Source organism: Phoca vitulina, unplaced genomic scaffold (genome assembly GCF_004348235.1).
Source record: "Phoca vitulina isolate PV1807 unplaced genomic scaffold, GSC_HSeal_1.0 scaffold6, whole genome shotgun sequence".
Lineage (NCBI taxonomy): Eukaryota > Metazoa > Chordata > Mammalia > Carnivora > Phocidae > Phoca > Phoca vitulina.
Genome location: NW_022589709.1, coordinates 28,699,204 through 28,712,189, shown reverse-complemented (window position 1 = coordinate 28,712,189; position 12,986 = coordinate 28,699,204).

Genomic DNA, 12,986 nt, shown 5'->3' with positions numbered 1-12,986 from the left:
TCCCATCAGAGCTGTAAGTGAATGCTTAGATAAAGCTTATCAACCCATCAACTCTTTTTGAGCTAGAATATCTAAATGAAGTGTTCAAGATCATCCCATTCAAAATTCTCATTTTGCACGGGAAAAACTGATACCCAGAGAGTCCTTGCTTCCTTTGTCACACTAATAGTGGCAAACTGAGGACTAGAACCCAGGCTGTTAGGAATTAGGCTAACTCTCTCTTTGAGCAGACATGCAAAGTACAGATACCCTGAGATTGCTTCTGATCATACAGAGCAAACTTTATATTCTTTTTGCACTTAAGCTCAGAAAGAGCATGACAACTCTGATCCAGGAAATTGAATGTACTGTTGAACGTTGAATATGTAACCTAGTTTCTAGCACAGTGCCTGACACATAATGGGCACCTAATAAATATGTATGACTAAATGAATTAGATGGCCAGCTCAATCTGCGTCTAATTATGTTTTTAAGAATGTACCCTCTTGTATTTCTAAATGTATTCTTTCTTATTACTGTGTATTAATTTGTTGATTGCTAATAAAGTTCTATTTTTCCTCACTAGTTATCTCTCTTGCTCTGTACACTTCATAAGAGGTACTGAAGTCGATGGCAGTGCCTGGAAAAATTGGTATAGGTCGCACGAGCAGTCTGTCGTGGGTGCTACAAATTCTAGTCTACCTAAATGGCAGCAAACATTTCCCCCATTTGCCTGTTAAACAGGGCATGGCTGCAGTGACATTGTCTTAATTGACCCTGAGCAAAATGAGGAGTGGGAGAAGGTGTTCCTTAGTGTCCCCAGTCTGTTTCTTTGTGGGGAACCCTCTTCTTCCTAGTCAAATCACTGTATTCTCTCCCCTGCCTCTCTCCTTTCTTTTAGAAAGAGCTTAATAAATTTATTCATAGAGACAGTGCTTGCTTAGGACACCAGAAAGCAGGGGACACCAAAATTTTAAAAGATTAAAGAATTTGGTATTTGATATTTCAAAAAATTTCAGAGCAGTCATCACTGGGAAAATCAGAATAGTGTTGGATTTCCTTCCACATACTTTAGAATTTTTAATTTCACATTGGCATCACAATCATTTCAAAGCTTTCCTACAGTGATTTAATAAAATTTGCAAACTGGGGCGTCTGGGTGGCTCAGATGATTAAGCCCACCTGAATCCTGATTTCTGCTCAGGTCATGATCTTAGGATCATGAGTTTGAGCCCGGCCTCAAGTTCCGCTGGGCATGGAGCCTGCTTAAGATTCTCTCTCCCTCTTCCTGTGTCCCTCCCCTCATCGCCTGCACACGTGCGGACGTGCGAGCTCCTTCTCTCAAAAAAATGTTTTTGCGGGGCACCTGGGTGGCTCAGTGGGTTAAGCGTCTGCCTTTGGCTCAGGTCATGATCCCGGGGTCCTGGGATTGAACCCCGTATTGGGCTCCCGGCTCAGCAGGAAGTCTGCTTCTCCTTCTCCCTCTGCTGCTCCCCCCTCCCCGTGTTTGTGCTCTCTCCCTCAAATAAATTAAAAAAAATTTTTTTTTCATATTTCCTATTTCTAAAACAAGTAATTCACACTTTCTCTTTCTCCCCCCCTCCTATCCCTGCCCCTCTTCCCACTTTCCATGATGATGTGGACACATGATCAGAGGAAATAGAAGCTGAGTGAAATTCTCTCTGTTTCCCAATACCAAAACTGCAAACTTCTTTGTTTCATTTGTATCATATACTATCAAATCTCTCTTATTTGGAAGATGAAATGGTCCCTAGGACCATTTTCCTGCAATTATCCCTCTCCTCTCATGTAGTGTCAATTTCTGTCTTCTGTTGCATCATTCTCATGTCAGAGTACAAACATTCCCTGACCACTCCATCTGTTGTCACATGCCTCTGTTCACCTTCACAACAACACATCTTGGAGGAGTTGTCTGTCTATTCTGACCCCACTTTATCTCCTCATATCTCCTCCAAACCCACTCCAAGGAGTCTTTTATCTGCCCACCCTACTGGGAGCACTCTTGCCCCAGTCACCAGTGACATCTATATTGCCAAACCTAATGTTCCTTCTCTGTAGTCAGGTTTTTCACACTTTTAGCAGAATTTGACACAATTGGACATTCTATTCTTCTTGACTCTATTCCTTCTTTTAGATTCCATGGCGCCATATTCTCCCAGTCCTTGTCTTGCTCCACTGACCATTCTTCTTAGACGCTTTTGCTATATCTTCCCTCACTCAGGATCTAATCTTCAGCATCTTCGGTGTTCTTTTTGCTTCTTCATCACCTCTCTCCCTAGGAAATCTCAATCATTTTCATGGCTTTAAGACCATCTATATGGATGACTATAAAATTCATAATTCCACTCCTGACTTCTTCCCAAGTCCAGTGAATCCTGAGTCTTTCCAGTCTCAGCCAACAGCTTCACCACCTGTCTAGCTCAAATCAAACACTGACATACAACCTTTGACTCTTCCTTTAACTTACTTTCCTCCTCAAAACCACCAGCCAGTTTGACCTACATTATTTCAAGTATCTTATCTTAATATATCCATTTATTTTTTTCTCCTTGCTACCACCCCAATCTAAACCTCCCTCCTTCTCTTCCTATATATGTGTATATCTATGTGTGTATACATGTATATATATGAGTCTAGATTTTTAAAATTTATGTATAATATATACATGATAAATATATATATTATATTTAAAAATCTAGACTATAGCAATAGCTTTCTAATGGATTTTCTTCTATATTTATATCCTTTGATTATTCATATAGCCAGCAGAATTTTTAAATATATAAATTAAATCATGTCATCCTCCTGTTTAAAATTCTCTAATGGCCTCTCCTTCCACTTTGAAAAAATTTTAAGCACTTTAGTGTTTTTTTACATATATGCAATAAGGTATAATTTTATTCACAAGTAAAATATATCATCACTAGACCTTGGGATGTACATTAAGGTATCCATTCCATTACAGATTCCCTGGATTTATATTTTTCATAAATGTTTATTTGTTCTGTGCACAATTGGTAATAAAATTTTAGAAAAGTTACCATGATTGCTGTTATATATCAGCTGAATCCTATCACATTTGAGACCTTTATATTGGATTTTATAGATCTTTTCTCTAACTGGGTTTTGACTCATTACTATAATGAGGAAAAATATAAACAGGAAATACCAACAATATCTTTCTACTGCAGAATTATATAGTGACACCATTATCCTGAGAAAACTGTTAGATGGTAAAGATTTCTCTTTAAAGTTATTAGAAAATTTTATTGGTGCCACTTTTCTGACAAATTATTTAAAAATTCTCTATTGCTAAGCTGAAATGTTTTCCTTGGAACATTCAAAAGCAATGACCTATTACCAATAAGAAGAGAAAGAGTCATAAAAGAGTACATAATGATCACTGTTAAAATTCTAAAAGGAGACTAAATATGATGTCAACGATACTTCAATTTAAAAAAGAAAGAAAAAAAGAAAGGTTAAATGTTTAACCTCCAGGGTAGCATACTCTCTTTGATGTCTTTAACATCCATTGGCTCCAGTTTTCTGTAGAATTTGAAAGAAATCTTAGTGTATTTCTTATGGCTTTATGTCCTTGATTTTAAAACAAAGCCCATGTTCTCTGTACTAAATGTTTAAAGGAAATTTATACATATAAAATGCACTATGGAAAGTTCAAGCTTAAAAATATTCAAAGAAAAGAAAATTCTAAAATTTCCATTTACTTTTGAAAGTGTACCAACCTGTCTTCTGTCATTCCTGATTTTTAATGGCATGGATTTTAAACTATATTCTTTTGGCCTTTATTTTTAAAAATTATATAAGGCATAAGAATAATAATATTGGAAAATGGCTGTTTCAGTAATGCCCATATATCACTTCAAATTTGCACTCAGCTTCCATGGGGCTGCAAGGGTGGAAGTTTATAAACTTGGTTGCTGTGTAGTAATTCTTAATGAATAGTTTGCTAGTGTCTTGAAACTAAACAGCTTTAGTTAAGATCATTTAAGGCAGTCTCAGTACTATTGCAAGTTGTTCTTTATACCTTTACTTCTTTCTCTGTGTTGGAAACATTGAATAGTAAATGCATTTCTATCTATATTTATATACATTCATCTGGGTAAAATACTGGAATCCATTAGGTTAAAATTTTAAAATAGAAACATCCAAATCTCACGTCCAGTGAAACCAGATTTTCCTTTTCCCAGGCACACAATAAGTAGGTTGTTGAAGCTCACAGGTAGTGTTCATGTTCTTGGTGATCACTGGACATAATCTGTAAAGGTTTGGGTCCAATAGATATAAAAGAACCTCGGTACTAAAATTATTATCTTTAAACATAAGGTTTGTTGGAATGCCATCACCTTACTTGACCCATAATCGATCACACATAACTTAGAGGATGAGGGTAATGCTTGGAGAGCAAGAGTCACACCCCATATAAGTTAAATTAGAATCTCTGCAGAAATGAAATGCAGGTAGAGAAGAGTGTTGTGCAGTGTGGAATTTATTATTGTTCATATTACTATTATTAATGTTTTAAAAACTGGGTAAGGAAAAATTTATATTAGTGAACCAAAAGGAAACTGAGCTCAGTATTTAATGAAGTTTGATAAATTAAGTAATACTAGTAGAGGAAGGAAAGGATAAACTGAAAATGAAGGTCCCTTATACTTCTGAAAGCATCTGCTGTTTGTTCCAGGATAGATAGGTGTGAGATCACCTACCCAACTCCCTCATAGCTCATTAGAGGAAACAGAGAGGCAGCAAATTGCCCAAGGAAATGTAGCACTGAGAGGAAGCCTCACTTCCTCTTCTACCATGGCAAGACTCTGAAAGTGAGTTTTTTTACTTAAGATTTTTGAAAGATGTTTATTGCTTTACTGTGTTAAATGTAGAGGATCTTCCTGACATGCTTCAGGAACTATCCCTTTCCTCTCTCACTTTATTATAAAATGAAAGGAGTTAAATTATGGTTGGGGAAACCCAGTGTACTCCCCACAGAGGTAGCCTTCCCACAGAGGTGCTATGGGCTCAAGGTCCTGAGCTGGACTTAAGATGGAAATGTAAATATAATGTAAACTTCAAGGAGTTTACAGGGTAGCACAGGGATTCTCAAACTTGAGAGTGCTCAAAATATCACTGAGCAACTTGCTAAAAATGTAGATTTGGGGCCTTACTTTAGAGATTCAGATTCTGAGGCAGGGCACAGGAATATGCATTTTTAGTAGGCACCCATTCTCCTACCCCCCTGCAACCAAGTGATTCTGATTGAGAAACCCCTCAATGGGATGGAACCTCATTCAGCAAATCTTTAACAGCCTTAGGATTTTAGAGTAGGGCAGTCCTGAGGAAACTTGTAATGAATTCAGTTTCATTTCATTCCTCCTCTCCTAATTGGTACATACTAAAGTTTAAATTTTAATTGTTTTGGTTTAAGCACAGATTGTTTTTCTTTCTATATCAGCAAGCTTCTAGAGAAAAAACTCCTTGAGAGAACACTTTTTTTTTTTTTTTTTTACATTCAGCCCCATGTAAAGAAGCTCTACTAAAATTGTGTCCTATATCTATCTTAGGTGTTAACTCTCCAATATCCTTCTTTCATCTTGTGCTAACCATAATTTGTGATAGAAACTAGCAAGTCAGATTAGCAAGCCAGGGCCACTAGAATAAGAAGATGTCACGTTGTAATTTTCATTGCTTATCTCCCATGTTCACATTTGACTTCTCAGAGTTATTTTGGGATTGACTTTGTTTATAAGAGCCAAAATGGTTGGCAGGTACATGGGGCATTACAGTGTAGTAGAAGGATTCAGGAGGAGGGTACTTGGTAGAGTAAATGAGGTACCCAGCTCTTGATCTTCCTATTTATAATGGTGCATCCATCAGCTCAGTTCCTTAGAACTCCAGTATTTGCTGGGCATAGCTCTTTATGAAGCACCTCTAGTGAGACTATTCTCCTCCTCTGAACCAGACCTCTGGCTGCTCCACAGTCAACCTGACTTGAGCCAACAGAGCTTTAGGGGAAGTTTAATTTTGGACCCAGCAAAGGTAGCTAGAACGCCCCAGTGTATTTAGCCGTAGATTATCCCAGTCTCCTGAGAAATCATTAGAGATGTGGACTGAAATGTAGGATCCACAAGGGCAAAGAACTTGTCTATCTTATACTTGGATGTGTTCCTATTCCACATATGTGGAAAAACACAGTAGTTAGTAAGCATTTTAGGGGGAATGAATGAGTAAAACTTGCTCTATTGTTTCCTGACTTCATCATTTGTATACTATCTTCATGATTCTGATTATTCCCATTAAATATCATCCTGATATTTGCTTAATAGTTTCTTGATTCATTAAAATTTTACTTTAGCTTCACGTTAGATAATAATGTATGTGAAATTCTGGGTTGTAGCTATTGCACATTAAAACAAAAACAATAATAAAAAGAAAATACCTTTATGTTGTACCACCTCAAAAGATTTTGCATACCAGCTGTGGTATGTTGTCTCTTACTTGAGAAGATACAGTCATGTGCTGTGTGCTATTATCATGAAATTATTAGACTAGAAATCTATTTGTATTTTGCTTCATTTCCTTTTTGGCTTTGGAATGATTATTAGACTACAAGTTTTGCTAATCCCATGTGCAGAATGATGCATGAATTAAATATCACTGTATGAAGAGGAATCACCCTATTCAACTACAATTAGAACCCTAGCTACTCTAAATTTTTTTCAATTGCTAGGTCTGAGAAATCTGTAATTATGGTTTTTCCCTACTTTGACCTTGACCAGCACAGGGACTTTCAGAATCTATCTTGAGAATCTCATTTCCATTCTCTCAGTCCTAAGTAACAATTCACATTATTCCTCTTCTGCTAATTATACTGTCTGCAACTAGATGAGAGATGACAACTTTATTGCAACATTTATATATTTCAAATAATTAAAAGTTTACTAAACAGGTGTATTTCTATTAGACGAAGAAAGAGGAAAAATAAAGCACATATGTGCACTTAAATATGTCATTAGATACTTTGAGAAATTGGCCAAGAATAGACACAAAAGGATAATTGAATAGATATCAGGGACTACTTTTTTCCTGCTCAAGACTTTCCCTACCTATTAATTAAATGAAGAATGCCTTTGAGTTTTCTAAAGAGGAATGCTGTCTCCTTTTTCACTTACTGAAGTGGAGCCACACTACTTCACTAGGTTACAGAAGGGCTATGCTTCTCTGAAGATTTAATAATTGCTGAAATACCAACTCTTGATGGGTTTAAATAGCATCCTCTTAATTTTGAAGCATTCAACCTTAAAACTCAGTTTGAAGTAGTGTTTGAATATACTGTGTCTTGATCTTCATACAGAAACCTCTGTGTGTAATTTCCCCCAAACATGGAATCCCTGTGATTCTTTCAATGAGATGTCTTATCCCTCAGGGGCAGATCTCATCAGTTCTGCTGACAACAGAGTTTTTGACAGCTCAAAACAGAAAATGTGTAACATCTTCATCCCTTTTCAGCATAGAACCAAGAAAAACCAATATATAACCACACTGCTAAATTCTAAAGAATGAGAAAAAGCTGAAGTCAATATTTAAACATTCAAAATACTTCTTCCTACCCCTAAGCAAACCTGTGCTTTGCTCATAGTAGCCTTAAAAATGCCATAGGTTAATTTCTACTTCTTCCAGTCATTCAGAAGGAAGTAATGAATATATTCTATATATTCTATATATATATTCAGAAAGAAGTAATGAATACATTCAGTGGAAATGTTATCATCAGCTATTTATTAAGAGCCAAGTTTTTATTTTTATTTATTTATTTTTATTTTTATTAGGGTACTTTGGGCATTTTTATTTTTTATTTATTTTTATTTTATCAGGCATTTTAAAATAATTTCATAATTCGAGATAACTGGAATTGCCTTAAAATTACTTGTGTTACCTCTGAAAAAATAATTTGGTGAGAATATTAATGTAAACAAGATGTAAGGACTACAAAGAGGCTTCAATCAAAACATTTAGAGACATCATCTTCAATAATTTCAGAATCACCATTTAAAAATTTTTTCTATGCTTATTTTACTAATTCACTAAAGTAAATAAATTTTCATAGCTTAATCCAATCTAATGCATGTTCTTGAAAGCAACAAAAAGGCATTGATATTTTAAATGTTCTATGATATTTTCTGCTGACCTTTCTTTTACATAGCTTGAGCTACCAGCTATGCTATAGTTTGCCCACTCTCATAAAAATGTGTGTAAATTGCAGTCTGGCCAATGATGAGGGAATGAGAAATTATACTTAGAATTAATCTGCTGGGTTAATTTAATCACTTTATGATTAGGTTTATATTGGGCAGATAATCAGTGCTAACATTCCATCCCATCCCTCAAGTTCATTGAGCTCTGGGCAGTCTCATGAGATAAGAATAAGATATCAGTGCATTTTGTGTAATGAGCATATATCTTCACAAGTCAGCACATTCAGAATTTTTGTTCCACTTTTTGCAAAAATAATCAGGAACCAGTCTATGAAAGAAGAGTCATCATAACTGAGAGAGTCAAGAATTTGACCCATCACAGTTAAATTCCTGGTGTGTCATTTTAAAGACCTTTTTGAAAACCTGGTTATTGAATGATTTTTTTCTCCTGAAGACACCAAGGCTGTTTTATAAGCATCCTGATTATAATTTCATCACATGATTACTACAGATTTCTTTGAGAAGTTAAATGACTGCACATAAAATTTTTTTAAAAAGTGAATTACTAGCAACTGAGAGAATATCTGAGAAAACAAAAAGTAGACAACAGAGATTTATATTTCAGTTTACTTTCCAAATGAAGGGTTTTAGGATACTTACTTATTCAACACTGTTGCAATCTGACACTAGAATAAAATAACTAATGTTTAAATGCTGGGATAAGAAAAGAAGGTTAAAAACCATCTAGTACTTAAGTTCTAAGTGAGACTGAGGAAGGTAAGAAGGACTGGCTGAACTCTTGATGGTGAGAGAAATCTTTGTAAATTTATATTGACATCAAAATCTTGGAAGATATCATTTAAAGATCAACTGATGGTGAAATTGCAAATAAATTATTTTGCAAACTTTGATTTGGGATTATTTATACAAAAGACATCAGCCAGAATATTTTGCCAATGAAATTGGTCTAAATCTCAGAGTAACTGCAGTTGTTTATAGGAAAAACATTATTCCTTAATGTCTTCTTTCTTGAGATCACAATATATTTCAAAAAATTAAATATAAACTTTTATATAGGTAAAATTACTTCTTTATAGTATAAAATTAAGGAAGAAAAATTTTAACAAAATCAGATGAGAAAATCATTTTGGTGATTAGTAAATTTAATGCTGCAATAGAAAAAAAAGCAGAATTATAGAAATTCAAAACAAGGGCTATTGTTCTGAAATGAAACTGATCTACCATGAATTCAGAATGAATGTCAATTACACTTAGAAGCCTAGCTTGTCAGTTGCATTTTCCTTGCTTTCCAAATGCACAATTTATTTCAAATAACCAAATTAGGATATGGATGGTAGCTATTCAAATGTGCATATGATGTCTTTCTTAGCATAAATAAAAGAGTCCTAAACACACTGACTATTTAGAATTTTTTTTTTCCTATCCATCCTTTTTCTGTATCCATCCTATTTGGTAACACAGCAAGTTACAAACAGCTGTTGGATTTTTTGTGACTGGAAAGAAATGAGTTGTTAAATTGTCTTCATATATAACATTCAAATAATTTCCCCTTTGCTATCATCCTTTGCTAAGCAACTAATCTAGGACAGCAAGGATTAAAATAGAGGATACTTCATTCAAAACAGCAAAAGAAAAAAAAAGGAGAAAGTAAAAAGAACATATAATCAACTCACCTGGGTAAAGCCTTCATAATTCCTCAGCTCTGAAGGAGACATAGATAAAACACAAAGATGTATTTTGAAAAACAAGAAAAGGAAGTAAGATTTGAATACTTCCTCTTGTTCTACTTGGGATTTATCTGGGTTGTCTAAATCCAAAATCTGATTAGCATACTTAATCTTATGCAGTGTCAGGAATGATCTACCATCCTTTAATCAGTCTATTATTATCTGTCTTAACCATTCCTAACAGTCTGTTGGTTTTCAAATATACCTTTAGTGAACAATGATATACTGTGTGCTTTTGTTGCCTAGGAGTTTGGATAGGGGTACTTCAAAACATGGCTATGATGTTCATGTGGTAAATGGAGTGGAAGAACCCCTCCCCCAATAAAAAGGAATAAATGATCTAGTTTGGCTCTTGACACTGGTGGGGTTAATTATAAGGTAACACATTTATCTTTGTGAGACAGATACAGGGTCAGAAACAGTCTGGTGTATGGTATGGGGTGTATGGTGTGGCAGAAGTTGTAGATTTTCATTAGGAAGATTTAAATTTGAATCACATTTCCATATCCTATGTTGATTTTGAGGGTCATTTGACTTTTTTTTTTATAAAGATTTTATTTATTTGACAGAGACACAGCGAGAGAGGGAACACAAGCAGGGGGAGTGGGAGAGGGAGAAGCAGGCTTCCCACTGAGCAGGAGCCCGATGTGGGACTTGATCCCAGGACCCTGGGATCATGACCTGAGCCGAAGGCAGACCCTTAAGGACTGAGCCACCCAGGCGCCCTCATTTGAATTTTCTTAGACTCAATGTGCTCATTTGTAAAACTGGGATTAATAATATAGACCATGATTTAGAATTTTTGAAATCCTATGAAAGATGTAGATGAAATTAGTTTAGAGATAGAGTTTAGAATCTTTAAATGAGACATTTCTATTAAAGTAGTGATATTGCTCATAATTGTTTAGGTGATTCTTATTAATGCCCAATAAAAATTTAAAAAGTTTTTCTGTGGCTTTTTGCAAACACATAAATTATGATATATATGAGGCTGGAAGGAAGGGAAGTGATCAGAGTTGAAACTGCAGAGGTAAATTGCTATACTAAGGACATTGGACTTGATCTTTTGTCCAAAGGGGAGTCTTTTTGAAGAATTTAGCAAGATCTCTTTGGCTGCATTGTGAAGAATGAATTGGGAGTGAAACCTGAAGTCAGGAGACCAATTTAAGAACCAAATGTAGAAACCAGATTAATAGCCTGAGTTCAGATGGTGGCAATGGACAGAGAGACAAGAAGTATTAAGATTCAATAAATATTAAGAAGTAGAGAGAAGGAAAGAGAAGAAGATACTGAGACGAAGTATGAAAGAACTAAAAGCAATAGGATTTGGAGATTGCTTGGCCGCAGGGTGGGGTAGGATAAGGAATAAAGTAGACAATAAGGATAATACCCAAAAGTTCCATATTAGAAATTGCAAGATTATTAAAATAGGTGACTAGAAGCAGGAATGTACTTGGGATAAAAGATAATTTAATTGTACACAGGTAGTATTTGGGAGGCAGTGAGATGTCCCAGTAGGAATGTCTGATAGCAGGAGATAGAAATCTGATTAATTAAGCAAGTAGTGAAGGTCTTACAGAAATGTCCAGAGTAACAAGAATATAAGGTCCAACCTGAAAAATGACCAAAATTTAAGGAACTGAGAGAGAAATTTGAGATTGTAAGTTCTCAATGCAGCATTATTAAGAAAATTCTGTAAGGTAGCTCTGGTAAGTGGAAAGATGAAAGGATTTGAAGTGAAATACTTGGGTTCAAATTTTGGCTCTCCTATTTATTCACAATGTGACTTTGATAAAGTTAACCCCTTCTTAGCCAACTGTATAATGGGGATAATGATATTGACATTCATTTCATAGGGGTAAGGATAAAAAGAAATAATAATTGTCAACATTTTATATATAAAGTCCTATGTAAATAGTATTATGAGAATAACCTAACCAAAGAGTTACATTTTCTTAGTAGTTTGTTGTAAATAGGGATCCATAAGTAGTTCTGAGAAATATGTTGGGAGAGAAAAGGCAACAAATAATTTTTACAAAGTTCAGAAATCTGGATTTGAATTAAACCTACAACTTATCAGTGTTAATGTTAGAGATACTGAACAAGGAGAATATTCCTACCCTCTTCATGGTCTAAAACAAAACAACGTATTTTATATGATCATCTTAACAGAATGATGATAAATCATTAAAGAATACTAGGATTTATTATCATATAGAATATTATGATTTATCATCATAATAAAATGAAAAACATTTATTATTCATGAGGATGTATGAAATGGCTGGGAACTAAAGAAAAAGAGCAATATGACAAACCTAGTATTATGTGTAAAATAAGAGTATTTTTCTGAAATAATAATTATTAGACACCTGTACCGCCATGAAAACACTGAGGTCCACGCTGATACATGCATGTTTCCTTTTCCTCCTTGACAGTCTCTCCCAGAACACACAGAGTTCTAAACTTCACTACATTCCCAGTGAAGACTTCACTACATGCAGAGCAGATGATGGTCAGGACCAAGGCAGCCCCTGAGGTTTGAATGTGTACATGTCATTAGGGCTTCTTATTTGGAGTTCCAAATCCTCCAAACTGGCATTAGAGTACTCAAACTTGTTTCATAAACACAAGTAAATCCAGCAAAAAAGCAAAATAACCCTTAGCAGCAAAGCCACTGGATAAATGGCATTTTAAATTGTTTCTAGCCCCACTGATAGAGATGACTTCAGCTCACTGCTACCTGAAAGCAGTATAAATATTTATAAGGTACTCTACTGAGGTGTTCAAAACATCACACTGCTCCAATAGACTACAATTTCAGGGTAGAGTAAAATGGACAGGATAAAAAAAAATAAACAAAATAAACTTCAGACATCACTTGTCCATTTATGCTGGCTGTTCTAAAATAATACGAGTACTCTTTTCAATTTCTACTTCTGGGTGGAACTTTCACATCACTAAAAATGAAACCACCTCACAAGTTAAGTGGTTAGAATGTTCTTAATCCATCAGGATGAGACAAAGAGTT